Source organism: Pelodiscus sinensis, chromosome 3 (genome assembly GCF_052426305.1).
Source record: "Pelodiscus sinensis isolate ZL-2025 chromosome 3, ASM5242630v1, whole genome shotgun sequence".
Classification (NCBI taxonomy): domain Eukaryota; kingdom Metazoa; phylum Chordata; order Testudines; family Trionychidae; genus Pelodiscus; species Pelodiscus sinensis.
The window spans coordinates 183,722,194-183,740,324 of record NC_143054.1 but is presented as its reverse complement, the minus strand read 5'-3'; the positions used below and the strand labels follow the sequence as shown (position 1 = coordinate 183,740,324).

Here is an 18,131-nt window from a genome sequence, read left to right as displayed (position 1 = left end):
TAGACTAAGTCTTAGACTGCAAATTACGGTGAATCCATCACATCCCCTAATCAGGTTGTCCCAATAGTTAATTACCCTGACTTAAAATTTTATGTTAACGTAAAGAAAAATAATTGGGGTGTTGGCTTCTTAAACTTTTTTTAAAGGTTTTATTTACTTAATCAGTAAATTAAACCTTTTTGTGTCTCTTGAGGATGCCAATCTCCCCCTCTCGCCAGATTATTAGCTATTGAGCAGTTAATTAGAATCAGTAGCTGAGATCTCCCTCATTCAGTCAGCAAATATGAAATACCAACGATTGAGCGGGAGGGAGATTATTCTCCTTCAGGAAGATCTGAATTTGTGCAAGCTTCTGAAAACTTGGTCCCTTGTAACCACAAGCAGCTTCAGATTCATGATTCCGTCCAAGGGTAAGCTATTACGGTTGTAAATGTGTGGCCTAGCAAAGCAATGTTCATAACTTGCATAAATAATACGCTCTCGTGGTTTTAAAGGAAAGCAGCCACCAACCGATACCTGAACAGCGGAAGAGCTAACATGGAAATAATTTATTTTCATAGATGAGTGGTTGGCTGTCTTAACTGGGTCAGCTCTTTCATAGGTAATATACTAGTCAGCAATCCATTCCAGGAGATCTTATTCCAAGCTAAGAGTTAGGCTGCTCTTGTGGGGGTGACACTCTACACTTCCAACTGGGAGCATGATTCCCAGCTTGAGGAGACACCCTCAAGCTAGCATGGTAAAAATAGAGTGTAGCTGTCATGGCAGCTGGATAAGCCAACCTGAGTATGTGCCTGTGATATTGGGTGGGTCACATCCCTGGGGCAGTTGGGCCCGGCAGCAACTTGCTTAAGGAGTGCTAATGCCAGTATGTCTCCTTGAGAGGCAAATTACAGCCCAAGCTTGAAGAGTATCTGTGCCCACTGTGCAGCACCAGGTTGTTCTACGTTACAGACATATGTTGGTAAAACTAGGTCAGACAGAGGTTTGGGAATCTGTTTCATTTTGTTGCCTAAATATGGATGTAGACAGTTGAGACCCCATTTTTTAAAAAAATTGACCACCATTTAAAAAAAAAAATTCTAATAAAGTTTTCTTGCAATCTGGGCAAATAGTAAATTCGATTCAGGCACAGCATCACCTCTACAATCCTTATCTGGTCCAGTAGCTTTTACATCTTTCTTCTTCAATGAGCTGTGTTTGAATTAACACTAAAATATGCCATGCCAGATCCCATGGTTGCATACTATAAGATGTCAACTACTTGTTTTGAAATTGTTCTGTTGCATATACATTTTTCAAGAGCACAGGTTTAGTATAGATTTAATGTTTCTCAGTCTCTAACATCTAACAGGGACACTGCAATCCACTCCCATTCTGTATTCCTACTGTGTCAGTATATATCCTGTAGCAGACAACCCCTCATTTTAAAAGTAGCTCTCTGAAATCTGTCCCAAATCCTGCCCCTTTTGTGTGGAAAAGTACTTAGAAGAGCAGTGACATTGGAGCACTGGAAGGCTCCTTTATAATCTATACTATTATACAAGGAAAGGTGTCTGTCATGCCTTCTGTCACAGAGAACATTTGAGAAGACTTGAGAAGTTTCTAGGGGGAGGCAGGCCTCCAGCCCCACCTCCAAACCCACCCCCTCTGCCCAGGCCCTGCATCCACCACAGAGAGGAGAAGGAGGAGCAACATGCTGAGTATGCACCCATGGACCCACCACCACCACGGGGAGGGGAGGAGGAGGAGCAGCGTGCTGAGCGCGCACGCGCACACCCAGCACCACCACGGAGGAGGGGAAGAGCGTACGGGGAGCAGCAGAGAGGGAAGAGGCTACATGGCCTGAGCGTCCTTGCCCCCGGGAGCAGGGGGAAGGGAGGAGGCCCCTACAGCCTGTGTTCAGCACTACAAACACTTAATCCATTTTTTCCCAAAGTTATAATGGCCTTCCTTTTCTAACTTCCAATTTTAAACACCATTCAGGTGCATTTAGCTGGGCTTGCAAGCTGCAAGTTGATTAAAACATTCCAATTAACACTGATTCTTCTAAGTAACCAATGGTTTCCACATATTCACACCTTTTCTTTAGTAATTTAACCTTGTGCTTTAAATGTTTGATGTTTATTCTTTTCATTTTCACCCACAGATAAACCTTGTGTATCGTGCATACTTTGCCTTTAAATGTGCCTTTACCACCTTTGGATTTTTCCTATTAGAAAGACTGCCATTCCTTTACTATTGCCTTTCTGAGACACTGATATTTGTAAATGCATTCAAAAATGCTTATTAATTTTTTCTGCCTTTATTTTGAAATAACAAATGGAGTATCCGAGGGCTTATCTAGACTATGCTAAAGTGTCTTCTTCTGATCTCACTTTCAAAAGCAGAGCTTTCAAAAGTGAAAGTAGATTGGACTGGCTTTTTCAGTGAACCCCTCCTTTTTCGAAAAGCCACGTAAACATGATTTTTTGAGAAAAAGCTCCATTTTCGAAAGTGAGATTGTGTTGCATAAATTGCAAGGTTCATCCCCTGGAGGCCAGTCTAATTTGCCCACAGAAGAGAGTCACACTTTCAGGCTGGGTCCAACTCCATTTTATTGTTTGCAAGCAATGGTCAGCCAAGGAGCTATTGCTCAAAGCAAAGCTGACCCTGGGCGTTGGCTAAGCATCCTTTTTTATACTTTCTTTAACTTTCTTATCTAACTTGGCACGTCTTGATTTGTTACCTTAGCTTCGTGTTGCCGCGTTATTGGTTAGCATATTTCAACTCTATTCCATTCAGTAACAATCACCAGTATAGCTTACTTAAGCAATAGCAATTAGCAAATTCCCCTAACTCAAGTAATACGTGTACTTCAGTCCTTGAGAAATGGGTCTAAACAGCTAGTTCCTCTACAGCTTCTAAAACATGCGCAATCGGCTAAATGACACGTACTGTTTCAAGCTTAAGTAATGGAAAGGGGAAGAAGCACACATAGTTTTTACTATATTTTACTACAATTCCCCCCTCAAGATGCTTTCTTTGTATTATACTCTATCTGTTTCTTCTCTTGCCAATTGTTGATAGTGTACAAACATTTCGCGATTTACAACAGATAGTACAGTCCGACGTACAAGAGTGGTTATACAAGGTATTATACAAGGCAATAAGCATAATATAGTCATAATAAAACAAAACAATACAAAAGCTTCTCTAAGGCCTCTAGTATTTGGCAACCAGGAGGTTAGCCAGCTTCCACCCCAATCCCAGCCCTTCCAGGTTTGGACTGGCACATGGGCCACACGCCGAATATCTGTTGCTAATTCTTTAATTACCTTGCCATTATCATCTATCTGTAAGCAACAGTCGGTCCAATTAAATTTTTGACACAGTCCCCCCTCAGCTGCTAATAGATAATCGAGACCCATTCGGTTCTGGAGGACGGTTGTCCGTAACTGGGTAAGCTGGTCAGCTACTAACTCTAAAGCATCCGCTGTGCGATTTGCAAATATCTCTACCACCGCCTGGAGTCGGATTATCCTGTTGGTTAAGTAAGTGGGTTCCCGTCCAACTACGTTGGGTTCCCAAGTGGCGGGGCCATAATATTTTATAATTCTTTCTGCCGGCCACTCGTCTTTCCCCCACTTCTGGGTGGCAGAGAGATCAGAGGCGGTGAGTGACTTTTTAATTCGTTTATACATGCGATACAGAAGGTGAGCCTTTTGAGGAAGTAAAGTAAAGGGAGGTCGAAGAATAGCAAGATAACATACACCTGTCCAATTTGCAGGTAACTGAGTATATGCATATGTCCCACACACCCAGTAATGGCCTGCTATTGCGGGCCATGGACCGCTTCTTCTACCGTCTACAAATTTACTGTAAAACCCGTAGAAGGGGCGCAAAGGTAGTTCTGCCCCCGTTGTTCGGGTGCCATTTAGAAAACAGGTTTCTCTACCAGTATTGCTTACGGCAACACAGTAGTAGGGGTGGTCTGGGTTCCCTGGCATAGGCAAAGGAGTGCAATGTATGGGAGACCCTGATTTCCCATAGTTGAAGAAAGAGAAGAAATCTCTATACAGGAAACAGTACCTGCGGTTTGGAGTATGGTAATTATGCCAAGCCCCTCTATTTAAAAAGTAATTCTTGCAAGTGCTGTTTCCTACAAAATGTGTGGCACTAGATGATTTATTTCTTGTGAAGCACCATTCGCCTATCTGGGTTTGAACTTTCCATGACGGAGTTTCACGGGCTAGCTGGTCATCTTTCCAGCTAATATTACTTAGATGTACGCTGTATGCCAGATCTATCATGGTGGTCAAATTTAATGGTTGAGGTACCCATGGCCCGAGATGGCCCTGGTCCCTAGCCTGCACACATACCCAGCAATGGGATAGATTAAAATACTTTGCTATATTTTCTGCTAGGAACACGACACTATTTTCGGACTCTTGTCCTGAGGTGCAGTCTAGGGTTTGAATGAGGGCAGCGGCCCAGTATATTAGGGCTGATTTAAGGTTCATGTTTCTTTTTACTAATTGTCAATTTTAACCCTTCTCCTACTGTGCTGATCCAATGGTCGGCTTCTTGTTCCGAGGAATGACCAGCCTCCGGAGTGGCCACGTCCTGGGAGTTGTTGTCTTGCTTCTTTGACAAATACTTCTTGATACGCGAATAATGAGTCCACTTATCGCTACCTGCTAACTTCACCGCTGTATGGGTTGTTAGCAGCACTTGGTAAGGTCCCTCCCACTTTTCTGTTAGTGGATCCTTTTTCCACTTCTGGACTAGCACTTGATCCCCTGGCTGGAAGGCATGAACTGGGGCATCCAACGGTAGACTCTGAAATGGCACGGCAAACCTGTGGAGAGATGACAAAACAGACTGCAAGGCAATAACATGTTCTCTGAGCTCAGTTTTCCCTAAATCAACAGTTATTTGTTCTCTCCACCCTGCTGGCAAGACTCTGGGAGGCATTCCAAACATTAACTCAAAGGGGGACAATTTTATCCCTCTACGTGGCATACTACGGATGCGAGTTAAAGCCAATGGGAGCGCCTGTGGCCATTTTAAATGTGTTTCAATACAAATCTTGGTTAACATTGTTTTTAAGGTTCTATTCATGCGCTCCACCTGACCTGAACTCTGTGGTCTCCATGGTGTATGGAGTTTCCACTTAATGTCTAAAGCTTTGGCTACCTCCTGCACTACCTTCCCTACAAAATGACTACCTTGATCTGACTCAATTGACTCTGGCAGCAAAAATCGTGGTATCAGGTCCTGCAGTATGATACGTGCCACTGTCGATGCTGTAGCCGTCCTGGTGGGATATGCCTCCACCCATCCTGTTAACTGATCCACTAACACCAGTAAATATTGGTATCGTCCGGACTTCGGAAGCTCAGCAAAGTCAATCTGCCATGCCTGGCCAGGGTAATAGGCCCATTGTCTCCCTCCCATGGGAGCGGGAGGTCGTGTTGGTTTAGGATTTACCTTCTGACAGGTTGGACACTGCGCCGCTACTCGTTGTGCTTCTAGGTACAATCCTGGTGCTACCACTTGTCGCACTAGCAAGTCTCCCATTGCCGTGCCTCCCATGTGAGTGGAGGCATGAAGACGTAGGAGCACTTCTATCAGCAAGGGTCACGGCACCATAACTTTTCCTCCCGGCGCTATCCACCAGCCATTCTTATTCTTTACTGCGTTGTTCTCCTTTGCTGCGGCATCATCCAAAGGGGAGTACTGTACTATGCAGTCTTCAAGGGGGAACGTAACTTCGTGTGCGGAGCCCTGAAGTCCTATTTCACCTCCCATTAGTGCTGCTTCCTTGGCGGCTGCATCTGCCTTTGCATTTCCCTTCTTCTGGCGTTCATCAGTAGCCCTTCCGTGTGCCTTCACGTGGACCACCGCTACTTCTCTAGGCAGTCTGAGAGCTTCCAACAGCTTTATAATTTGTGGTCCGTTTGCTATTTTCTGCCCTGCAGCTGTAATGAAACCGCGCTCCTTCCATAGTAATCCGTGGGCATGCACGGTGGCGAAGGCATAGCGAGAGTCTGTGAAGATATTCACCCTTTTTTCTCTCCCCATTTCTAGGGCACGGGTTAGGGCTGTCAGTTCTGCTGCTTGTGCTGACCAACTTGCAGGAAGCTTTTCTTTCCACACAGTCTCTGTTAAGGTTACCACCGCACAGCCCGTGTGCCTAGTTCCCTTTACCATACTGCTGGAGCCGTCTACGAAAAATTCTTCCTCTGGATTTTCAAGTGGATCGTCCTGCAGATCTGGCCGAATCAGCACGGTTTGAGATAGCACTTCTAAACAATCATGACATGGTGGTCCCGGTTCGGGCAACAAGGTGGCTGGGTTTAGAGCAGCGGTGTGTTTGAAAGTAAGCCCGGGATTAGACAATAGGAAAATTTCATACCTAGACTGCCTGGATGGGTTAAAAAACTTCCCCCCTTCTCCTCCAAGAATTTGGGGTACCCCATGCGGTGTATGTATTTCCATATCAGTCCCCATTACTATCTTCTGGGCTTCTTCTGTGATGGTAGCTGTAGCTGCAACAGCTCTTAGGCATGCCGGCCACCCCTTTGCCACCGGGTCTAATACTTTTGAATAGTAGCCTACCGGTTTCCAAGTAGGTCCTACTGGCTGGGTGAGGACCCCTGAAGCTATACCTTTATTTTCATGCACATAGAGTCTATAGGGCTTATGCCCATTGGGGATCATCAAGGCCGGGGGCTGCATTAAAGCAGTTTTTAATAATTTGAAAGCATGTTGATGTTCTTTAGTCCATTTCCAATTCGTGAGACCTTCCTTAGTGAGAGATTCATACAAAGGTTTGGCTTTACCCCCATAGTCAGGAATCCACATTCTACAGAATCCAGTTAAGCCCAGGAAAGCCCGTAGTTCTTTTGGAGTGGTTGGGGCAGGCATGTCCTGTATTGCTTGGATTCGATCTCTGCTTAAAGCCCGTACTCCCTTTTCAATCTCATAGCCTAAGAAAGTGACCTTTGGCTGACATATTTGGGCTTTCTTTTGTGAAACTTTATATCCCTTCTTTCCTAGGGCATTCAACAGGGACTCCGTTGCCCTTTTTCCCTTTTGCATATCAGGACTGGCAATCAACAAATCATCAACATACTGGAGCAGAGCTACCTCAGGGTGTTGTTTTTTCCAATCCTCTAAATCCTTTTGTAAGGTCGTCCCAAAGATATGGGGGGATGATACAAAACCCTGGGGCAACACAGTCCACAGTAGCTGGGTTTTGTGATGGGTGTCTGGATCTTCCCATTCAAAAGCAAATAACTTCCAACTATCTTTGTGTAAGGGTATAGAAAAGAAAGCATCTTTCAAATCTAACACTGTAAACACTCTTGCTTCTGCAGGAACTTGTGTCAAGATTGTATGCGGGTTAGGGACCATAGGGTGATTTACAAGAACCTTCTTATTTACTGCCCGTAAGTCCTGTACGAGTCGATATGAGATGCCGTCTGGTTTGGGCAACCCTAAGATAGGGGTGTTGAAAGGAGAGGAGCCTTCTACTAACCAGCCATATCTTTTGAATTGTTCAATTAATGGCTTTAAGCCTATTCGGGTGGCTTTCTTCAGGGGGTATTGCTTTACACGCACAGGGCCTTCTCCTTCAATGAGAGGAATTCTTACTGGAGTCACAAACTTTGCTCGGGCAGGGGTCTCATCTGCCCATACACATGGATTGACGCCTTTTAAGACTTCAGTCCCTTTTGCCTCTAACAGTGTCTCAGCTGCACAGAGGGCCATCTGGTAATTTGAGCCCTGTTTCACAGGCAGCTGCACTACAATCTGATCACCACGGAAGAAAATTTCAGCCTGCAGCTTAGTTAGCATATCTCGCCCTAGTAAGGCAACTGGGCAGGCAGATGAAACAACAAAGGCATGTTCCAGCATATTATTTCCAATCTTCGTGAGGAGGGGTCTACATACGGGTAACCTGCTTCTTCTTCCCTCAATTCCTTCCACTATCACATGCTTTCCACTTTCCTTAGCTGAGCGGGGTTTTACGGGAATCATAGAAAACGTGGCTCCAGTATCCACCAGAGCCTCATAGTCCCTGCCACCAACCCTTATTTTTACCATGGGATCCTTTCGAGCTTCAGCTCGAAGGGTGGTGGCTTTAGATCCCGGTCCCCTTCAACTAGATTCCTCTCCGGAGGACTCTGCCCGCATCTGGCGGTTCTCCGGTTGTCTTTTCTTCCCTTTTGCCTTCAATTGTGGGCAATCTCTCTTCCAATGTCCTTTTTCCCAGCAATACATACATTCATCAATTCCTACCCGTCCCTTTCCTTTCTTAGGGTTCCTCCTTTGAATCTGGTCTACGCTATCCACAATGGCCGCGGCTAGCATTGCCATTTGCTTTTGTCCTTTCTTGTCCTCTTTCTTTTCTGCTATCTGTTCCCTATTTCCATATACTTTGTAAGCTATTTCTACTAGCTCGGATATAGGTTTTCCCGGTCCGCCTTCTGTCTTTTGTAGTTTCCTACGGATATCAGGGGCGGATTGCCCTATAAACATTATATTTACCATCCGCTGATTCTCGGGGGCCTCCGGATCTAAGTCACTAAATTTTCGGAAGGCCTCATACAGCCGTCCTAGGAAAGCAGAGGGGTCTTCTGTCTTTTCCTGCCGGACATCATATAACTTAGTAAAATTTGTGACTCTCGGCACTGCCTGTCCCAATGCTTGTACTATGATCCCGAGGTATTCTGCATTGCGCGCTTGCCCTCTGGTGTCACGGCCGTTCCACCCTGGATCTTCTATCGGGCACAATTCCCTTAGGCCTCTTCCTATCCCTCCTAACCCCCCTTCACGGGTCCTGCGTTCTTCCGCAATACGATCTGCCGTGCCAAGCACTAAGCGGCGCTCCTCTGTGGTTAACAGAGTCTGCAACATCATTTGGACATCTGCCCATGTGGGTCGGTGGGTCTGGCCCACGGACGCAAAAAGGCTTTGCATTTTTAGGGGGTCTTCTCTAAATGAAGGGTTCTGGTTTTTCCAATTGAACAAGTCTGAGGTGCTGAAAGGGACGTATACAAAAGCTGTCTCCCCTTCTGCTGCAGCCACTTCCCTCATGGGACACTGGTATTGAGACCCAGATCGTAAGTTATAGGGGTCTCTCTTTGGGCTTTCCTTTTGTTCTGTTAGCCACTTAAGGGGGGGAGGCTGGGGAGGAGCACTCGGCGTTTTTTCAGTTGGTAAGTCATACGGGGGGGGGTAGCCTCCGGGAGAGGACTGTGGAGTTAGTACGAGCTGATTGTCATTTCTTCCTTCCTCATGTTGCTCTACAGGAACCTCTCTCCGTCTGCCCTGAGTCAGATCGACCTCGCTACCTGAATCGTTCAAAACTTTAGGACCTGCGTTTCCCTTTCCTCCCAATGTCTTTGCCTTGGCAGTCATAACTTTACATACTCCCATGTTACATTTCAACAGCCACTTTGGTCGATCCTGGACATGGCGTAACCAGCAATCAATATATGGGAACTGATCCCAGTGCCCATCTCGAGTTACAACTCCATGGGTTAGGGATACTAAATTCACATCAAAGGACCCGGTGTCTGGCCAGCCTACCCCAAAAGTTGGCCATTCAAGTTGACAAAATTTGATTAATTCATTCTTTGTCATTTTTACTCCATAGTCACTCTTAAATTTACTAAAATTCCGTAACATACATCCCAATGGGGTTGCGGAGTATTCTATCCGGGAACTTCCCGAACCCATATCTATGTATTTATTACGCACACACACGCAGGCAACAAGCTTTTACCACGGCTCCGTGTGTCGATGGAATGACACCACACCAGCTTTTAGCGTCCGAACCCAGAAAGGGTCCAGCGCTTGGCTGCCTCACTAGAGACACCGGTGTGCCCTTGTGGAACCGTGACACTTAAGACAGGTCTATTAAACAGCAACGAATATAGACAGACAGGGGGCTTAGAGACTCGCTGGGTCACGAGGTTTGGCTGACCCCCCTTGCAATCAAGAAATCCTGGTCATCGGGTTTCCCCTTGCAGGATTCTTGGGGCGGCTGGAGTCAGCTTAAGTCTCAGACCTGGTCAGCGACAGTCATTCTTACACACAAACTTTTAATTTCATAATTTAGGTTTCTAACAAATCCTTAATATCAAGAACAGAAGTACTCCTACTAAAAACAAAAACAATCCCCTGGGGTTTTTCTAACTCCTCATAATTTCCCCACGCAACCCACGGGTTCGTGGTGTTCCTTCTGGGGCTTACAGAGGTTTTTACCATTCGGGTGCGACCCGCCTACCCTATACCGTGTTTTCCTACCGGATATACCGTGTTTCTTCAAAGTTCCCACCGTCCCCGAAGGACAGTCCTTGAATTACCAACACTACCCAAAACACAGGGAATTTTCGGTATACTCACTCCGTCTCTGCCCCGGCGCCTTCTCTTCGGACCTCACAGCCTAGTTGACTCGTTCAATAGAGACTCCTTTAACTTTCCGGATGTCCCGACTCACGCTTTCGGGGCCGTGACGGACTCAAACAGTCCGGTGCGCACTTCACGGTCACCTACGGCGAATCTTGTCGTCCGACTCCGGAGTAGTCCAAGGGGTGTCCCTTCGTGGTCGCCAATTTGTTGCATAAATTGCAAGGTTCATCCCCTGGAGGCCAGTCTAATTTGCCCACAGAAGAGAGTCACACTTTCAGGCTGGGTCCAACTCCATTTTATTGTTTGCAAGCAATGGTCAGCCAAGGAGCTATTGCTCAAAGCAAAGCTGACCCTGGGCGTTGGCTAAGCATCCTTTTTTATACTTTCTTTAACTTTCTTATCTAACTTGGCACGTCTTGATTTGTTACCTTAGCTTCGTGTTGCCGCGTTATTGGTTAGCATATTTCAACTCTATTCCATTCAGTAACAATCACCAGTATAGCTTACTTAAGCAATAGCAATTAGCAAATTCCCCTAACTCAAGTAATACGTGTACTTCAGTCCTTGAGAAATGGGTCTAAACAGCTAGTTCCTCTACAGCTTCTAAAACATGCGCAATCGGCTAAATGACACGTACTGTTTCAAGCTTAAGTAATGGAAAGGGGAAGAAGCACACATAGTTTTTACTATATTTTACTACAATTGGAAGATCCTCTTTTGACACTCTAGCATAGTCTAGATAAGCTCTGTACTATTGAACCCGTAATTTCAACTATCGAACCCGTAATTTCAAAGAAGGGGCTGCTTATTTTGAAACAACTCCTGCTTTCTACGAGGAATAACACTAATTTCAAAATAGTTATTTTGAAATCACGGTGCTATGGATGCTCCAGTGTCACTATTTCGAAATAACTACTCCCCAGAGTAATTCAAACTTATTATTCCCTGGTGCTTCTCGGGGTTTTAAGTCTAATTTTGAGGCTCCCTTTCGTGTGGACATGCTATTTTGAAATGATTATTTTGGGAGTTATTTCAAAATAACTTGTAACTTATAATTTCTTAAGATAGCAGCAGGATGCCTTTGTGTGAGAGGGGTACATGTGGTTGGGAAAGAAGGGATATCCCTTACAATAAAAGGCAGGTGAAATTTGGAGTATTTCTATGGGCATCAGTTCTCAGAATGCTTTTGTTGATGGGGCAAGAAGGAGAGAGAGAGGTTCCATTCTCCTTTGTGAAGACAGTACAGCTTATTAATCATGTAGAGATGGACTTCCATCCCTATGGTAAGGGCAGTCTGAAAAAGCCCAGGTATTGTTTTTTTGGGCAGGTAGAGGGGAAGAGTAGGGGAAATCAACAATTTAAATAATATTTCTGGGTGGAGTATACATCAAGAGTAAGCTTCAGCAACAGTAGATCTCAGAAACTCTATTCCATTGCTTTTGTCCTAGAATCATAGTAACATGTGGCTGATAGGATCCATAACAGGGCATCTAGTCCCTGCGCTGAAGTAAGTGCAAATATACACAGACCATCTCAGACAGATCTTTGTCTAGCATGTTCTTAAAAACCACCAATGTCAGAGATCCATTCCTTCCCTTGGAAGCCTATTACAGTGCTTGACTAACCTTAGAGTTAAGAGTTTTTTCCTAATTACTAATTTGAATCTCCCATGCCACCCACTACTTGTCCTCCTTTAGGGTGTGTCTAGATTACAGGGTTTTTTGAAAAAAGTGGCCTTTTTTCGAAAAACTTCCCCTGTGTCTAGACTGCTGCCACGTTCTTTCGAAAGTAAATCAAAAGAAAATGGCAGTTTTTTTCGACCGCAGAAATCCTCGTTTTATGAGGAAAAACGCCTTTTTTCAAAAGTGTTCTTTTGAAAAGCATTCAGACTACCTGGGTGCTCTCTTTCAAAAACGCAGCTTGCTTTTTCGAAAGTACTGGTTGTAGTCTAGATGCTCTTTTTCGAAAGAGGCTTGCGGTCTAGACGTAGCCTTAGTGATTATGCAGAATAAGTGATCACCTTCCTCCTTAGAACATCCTTTAACATATTTTTAAAGTTTTATGGGTCCACCCTCCGCCTTATTTTTTCAAGATCAAACATGCCTAGTTTTTAAAAACTTTTTTCGTTAGTTAGGTTTCCTAAAATTGTAGGAATTCCTTTGCCCATCACTCAATACTCTTCAATATGCCCACCCCTTACCTAACGCATGGCACCCAAAATTGGACACAATATTCAGTTGAGTCTTAATCAATGCCAAGGAAAGTGGAATTACATTTACTACCACCCCTTTCTGCATCATACAGAGTATAGTTCAGCAGCTGAATTTATGGTACATCTCAGGCTTTGTGGAAGGGGTGGAGAATTCCATTCTAAGGGTGCAGTGTTTATTTTTAAAGAAAACATAAAGGTGAAGCCAAGAATGCAGCAATTTATAGAAACTTCATTCCAAATAAAATAATCCTAGGCTCAAGTCTCTCTTATATTACATTTACATAATTCTATCAATGTGTAAAGAGATTAATAAAATGAGGGTAAATATAATTTACTCTAATTTTACTGGTCCTTATGTTGCCAGAGGATGTAAAATGGACTCAGTATAAGTGTAAATCAGATCAGATAAAGGAAAATAGAAATAAACAAAATTAAACTTTCTGCATAGATCTTTTTTGTTTATGCAAAAAAAAAAAAAAAAGAGATAACTATTGCAGGGCTGAATAAAAATATCATTTTACTTAAAGTACATCTGTATCTGCTAGAGACTCCAGTCCAGTTTTACCTGTGTATGAGACTAGATGACTGAAGTGTAGTTTACAGAACTTCAGGAATAGTGACCCTGTATTCCATTTGGAATTATGATTAGAGGTGTATAGGCACAGAGTTTTGTCAAGTGAGTTAGAAAAGAACAGTGGAAATGTCTAGCAATGAACAATGAAATGTTTAATGACTTTAGGGCTCGGTTCAGCCTTAGAAAGTATAGTCCACAGTCATTGCAGTCTTGTATTTCATATTAGGAAAAAAAGATGTAGTCGTATGATCTCAAGTAGGGCTTCTATAGAATCTCTAGGGAGGGAGAAATGAAGGTTTGACTTGAGGAAATTTCCATTCTAAAAACATGTGTTCCTCTCGTGATACCTTATTAAAGGATTAAAAGGAACAATCGTAGGGATGTGACTAAAATTTCCCGTGCCTAGCAAGTCTTTTAACAAATCCAGTTATAATATTGAAGTGCCAAAGTATTTCCAATGCAATTTAGAGTTCTAGGTCACCTAACAACATGTTGTAGTGGAACACTGCATATTTTATATCTGAATTAATTGCATGTTTGTTTGAACAGAACAATAAATGTTTAGAATGAAGACACTTCATAAATTTGGGGCATGATCCTCCTGTCTTTCTCCCTGATTTTCCACCAATTAAATTCTGTTGACATTGGTGGAGCAGCTCCTGACATATAACAGTTTAAGACAAGTGGCAGGATAATCAGACCCTATTAGTTTTACTGCATCTTTTATTCCATACACTGTATAGCAGCTTATTTATTAACACATTCCTAGTTTGATTTTCAGCACAAGGACCAAGCATGTTATAACAACCAATATGTTTCCTCTGCTTGTTTTGTGTTACTCTTTCTCTCAGACTGAAATCTTGGCTGGCATGCATCAACTTCAAATAAACAAGACATGCATAAGATCCAGAGAAACATTCCCTTGGAGAAAGTGTTTTTATGAAGATCCTAATCATAATTACAGTAGTTAATCAAGTTGCAAATAAATAGTTTTGTGGGGTTCATCAGATGGCAGGAAGCTCCTTTGTGGACTACCAATATAATGTCTTTTAGTTAACGGTAATGCAGGCTCATCACAAAATTGGCCATTTGGCAATGCAAATGGAGCTTTTAGCTGGTTATTAACAGGGGAAATGGGGCTGAATAGGGCAGGTGCACTGATTCTTTCTTCAGTTCAGAGCTGCATTGGTAACCTGCATTAGGATGTTTTGAATACTATTGTCATGAAAAAATAGCACATTCCCTAAATGATGGGTTTAAGTGACATGCTTTTTAAATAGTTTCATCTGTCATTTTGTTCAATGGTTTTTATATCTGGAAAGTCTCACTACGTGTATAATAGTAGTGTCTAGAGCACCAGCTTGGATCCAGGATCCTTTGCACAAGGCTTTGAGCACATATGTTGTTAGTGACAGAAGTAAAAGCAGCCAAGCAAGTCAGGAGCACAAGTCCCATTGGAAACCAACAAGACAAAGGGTGGGACAGGAAAGAGAGGGCACAAGGAGAGGAAGTGACTTGCCCAAGATCACACAGCAGGTCAGTGGCAGAGCTAGGAATTAACCTAGATCTCCTCAATCCAAATCTAATGCTTTATCCACTGACCCACACTTGCCCTATCACAGATCTGTGGACTAACTTTGGGACCAGAATGTCATCATAGAGTTCCAGAGGCTGCATCAACATGCCACCTTCTACCCCCACTGCATATACACACAGAGAGAAGTGCTCTGCATGGGAAGGGAAGGATTTGGATGTTAGGTCCTCAGCTTGTTAATATGTTGTTTTATATCCCATGATGAAAATGTGTCTTTTACTGGGAGTTGTACCTAATGTAACTGTAAAATCAAAATGAAATAAAATTAGCAGCAACCCATTTATTACTAGACTTTTTACTCATTGTCCTCTACATTGTTATACCACACCTCCTGTCATGAAGTTCAATGACACTTGTTACTGTGCTACCTGACTTTTAGGGCCCCTCATTTTGTATGTGACAACTCTGGTTTCCTTAGAGCAGTGGTTCCAAAACTTTTTGGCATCACGCCTCCCTTTTTGATTTTTGAAAAACCCTCATGCCCTCCACATAGCAGCAAAACTTGAGCCAAAAAAAGGGGGGGGAGGGGAAGGAACTGAACAGGGCAGCAAAACTTGATGGTGGGGAGGCTGGGTCACCTCGCGCCCCTCCCCCCCCCCGGAATTTCTCCCCTCCCCCCAGTTTGGGAACCTATGCCTTAGAGGGAAATACAGCTCAGTTAATCCTTCCTCTGGGACTCCCAGAGCGTATTATCTTCAGTTTCATCTTTTAGATGGTAAACTCTTCAGATCAGGGACTGTCTTCATTTTGCACAGAAGCCTGTTGGGTCTTCCTGACAACAATAAAAGCAAAGAAATCCAGAGACTACAGATGCCTCATTGCTAGGTATGTGAAATGATTAATGGGTAAGCATACCCTAAGCATGAGGCTTACTATTACGCTTATCAGTTAACAGGTTAACTGGACCTTGCTATCGTGGGGCTGGGTGACGAACCCTTCGTTAAAACCGTTAACTGGTTAAATGCTGTCGTTTAATCAGTTTTAACATCCCTACTCATTACTGTATCCACTGCTTTGCTCTCATGCGCCTCCTTTTCACTGTGTTTCATGTCCGTGTATTGCAGATGCTTTAAGATATACGAAAGATATGATGTGGCACGTGGTGTTTATTTGAAGCATCATGGCAACTATTGAAGCACTAACTAAAGCAGACTTCAGCAGCTGTTTCATCACTAGAATGGGTGGTTAGTACTTTCTGCTTTGGCCTCAGAGAAAGATTGTTTTTGACAGGAACAATGTCTTGGTGGGCCTGGTGTAACTCTGATGTTAGTCAGTCAGAGGCCTGCTATTGACTTTAATGGGAGTTAGCATATTAAGGAGCCCCATGGGCCTTGTTCTTAATTGTACTATGCTATGTATATAAGAGTTGTTCTTGCGGGTGTTTGAATGAAAGGAAACCAAAGCATTCCCAGAAATCAGATTGAAACATCCGACTATGTAATGTATAGCACCCTACCAAATTCATGGCCATGGAAAAAGTGTCACAAATTGTGAAATCTTGTCTCCCCATGAGAAATCTGGTATTTTATGTGCTTTAACTCTATACAGTACTATACAGATTTCACAGAGAGACCAGCATTTCTTAAGTTGGGGGTTCTGACCGAACAGCAAGTTGCAGGGAGGCCACAAGGTTATTTTAAGAGGCTCATGGAATTGCCACCTGCACATCTGTACTGCTTCAGAGCAGGGTGGATGGAGAGTGACAGCTGTTGGCCAAGCATTCAGCTCTGAAGGCAGTGCCCTGCCAGCAGCAGTGCACAGTTAAAGGAGGTAATATCATACTATGCTGCCCTTTCTTCTAGGTTGCTGCCTTCAGAGTTGGTTGGAGGGCGAGCAGTGGTTGCTGACTGAGAGCTCAGCTCTGTAGGCAGCAGCTCACAAGTAAAGCTGGCAATACCATACCCGCTATCCTTACTTCTGCACCACTGCTGACCAAGGCCCCTACCCTGCAGCCACTGCTCTCCACTGCCCAGCTCTGAAAGCAGCGCCATTGCCAGCAGCAGTACAGAAGTAAGGGTAGCAGTACTGCCACCACTCCTTACAGTCACCCCAGAATTCCGTTTTCAGTCAGGACCCCTATAGTTACAACAATATGGAATTCAGATTTAAATAGCTGACATAATGAAATTTACAATAAAAAAAAATCCCATAGCTGTAAAATCGACCAAAATGGATCCTGAATTTAGTAGGGCCTTAGTAGTAAAAATGCCAGGAAAGAACAGTAGTTGGCTTGAGCATAGTGGCTCATTCTGGGGTTCCACTCCTTTTCTAAGGAGATAAAAGTGTGGAAAAATTCAAAAATAATCCCTACTCTTTTGTTCTTTGGTAGAAGGTGCATTTTTTTTTCTTTTGGGTGGGGTGAGGGGGAATCTTTTGCAAAATGAACATCCCTATTTAGTATATTTTCTCTAGCTGGTATAGAAAGCAAAGTATTTTTGAAGTTCTAACACATTCTGCAGCAGGTTGAAAGCAAGTAAAGAGTTGGTCCAATGGTGGAAAAAAATGTTCAGAATAATAAATACATAGGATTTGGCAGCCCAGATAAGACCAGTGGTTCATCTAGTCCAGTATCTTATATCCACCTCTAGAGGAAGCTGTAAGAGAACCCCACGATAGGTAAATATGGAATAATCTGTCCCCCGGGTAGGTCTTATCATGTGCCATGCTACTTAGAGATTGATTCAAAGTGCTGAAGCATGGGGATTTTATCACCCTTCCACTTCACATGAACTATTCAAACTCTGAGTATTATCATCTATATAAAAGCCCAGTCTTTTGAATCTTGCTAAATTCCTGGCCTTGATGACACATTGTGACAATGAATTCCACAGCAGAATTATCAATTATGTACAAAGCATTTTTAATTAATTCTGGAGGTTCCTTCAATCTGACTTGTTTTTAAATCTGATCCTATTTATACTAATTTTCTATTCATTTTCCTCCATATACAAGTGAAATCTTTCATTGGCATACTTGAAAAGGAGTGGTTTCTTGTGTGAGCAATTGTCTGTGGGTGTTGTGGCAGGGTCAGGCCAGGGAGCTGCTGCAGAGAGGGAAAAAGACAGCCCAAGGCTGTGTCTAGACTGGCCAGTTTTTCCTGAAAATAAGCCAGCTATCTACACTGGCCGCTTGAATTTCCACAAAAGCACTGACTTCCTACTGTAAGAAATCAGTGCTTCTAGCGGAAATACTATTCTGCTCCCATTCAGATAAAAGTCCCTTTTGCGCAAAGCTTTTGCGCAAAAGGGCTAGTGTAGACCGCTCAGATTTGTTTTCCGCAAAAAAGCCCCGATCGCGAAAATGGCGATCGGGGCTTTTTTGCAGAAAAGCGCATCTAGATTGGC

The 18,131-nt window shown here is 43.5% G+C and overlaps 1 long non-coding RNA gene across 1 annotated transcript in view; it reads left to right on the top strand.

The window, feature by feature from the left end:
• Positions 1–15,167, top strand: part of LOC142827690 (uncharacterized) — a 28,423-nt gene extending 13,256 nt beyond the window's left edge. The window contains exon 3 of the long non-coding RNA XR_012902402.2: positions 14,816–15,167. This is a non-coding gene — a long non-coding RNA (uncharacterized LOC142827690). The remainder of the gene's footprint in view (positions 1–14,815) is intronic.
• The last annotated feature ends 2,964 nt before the right edge of the window (positions 15,168–18,131 follow it).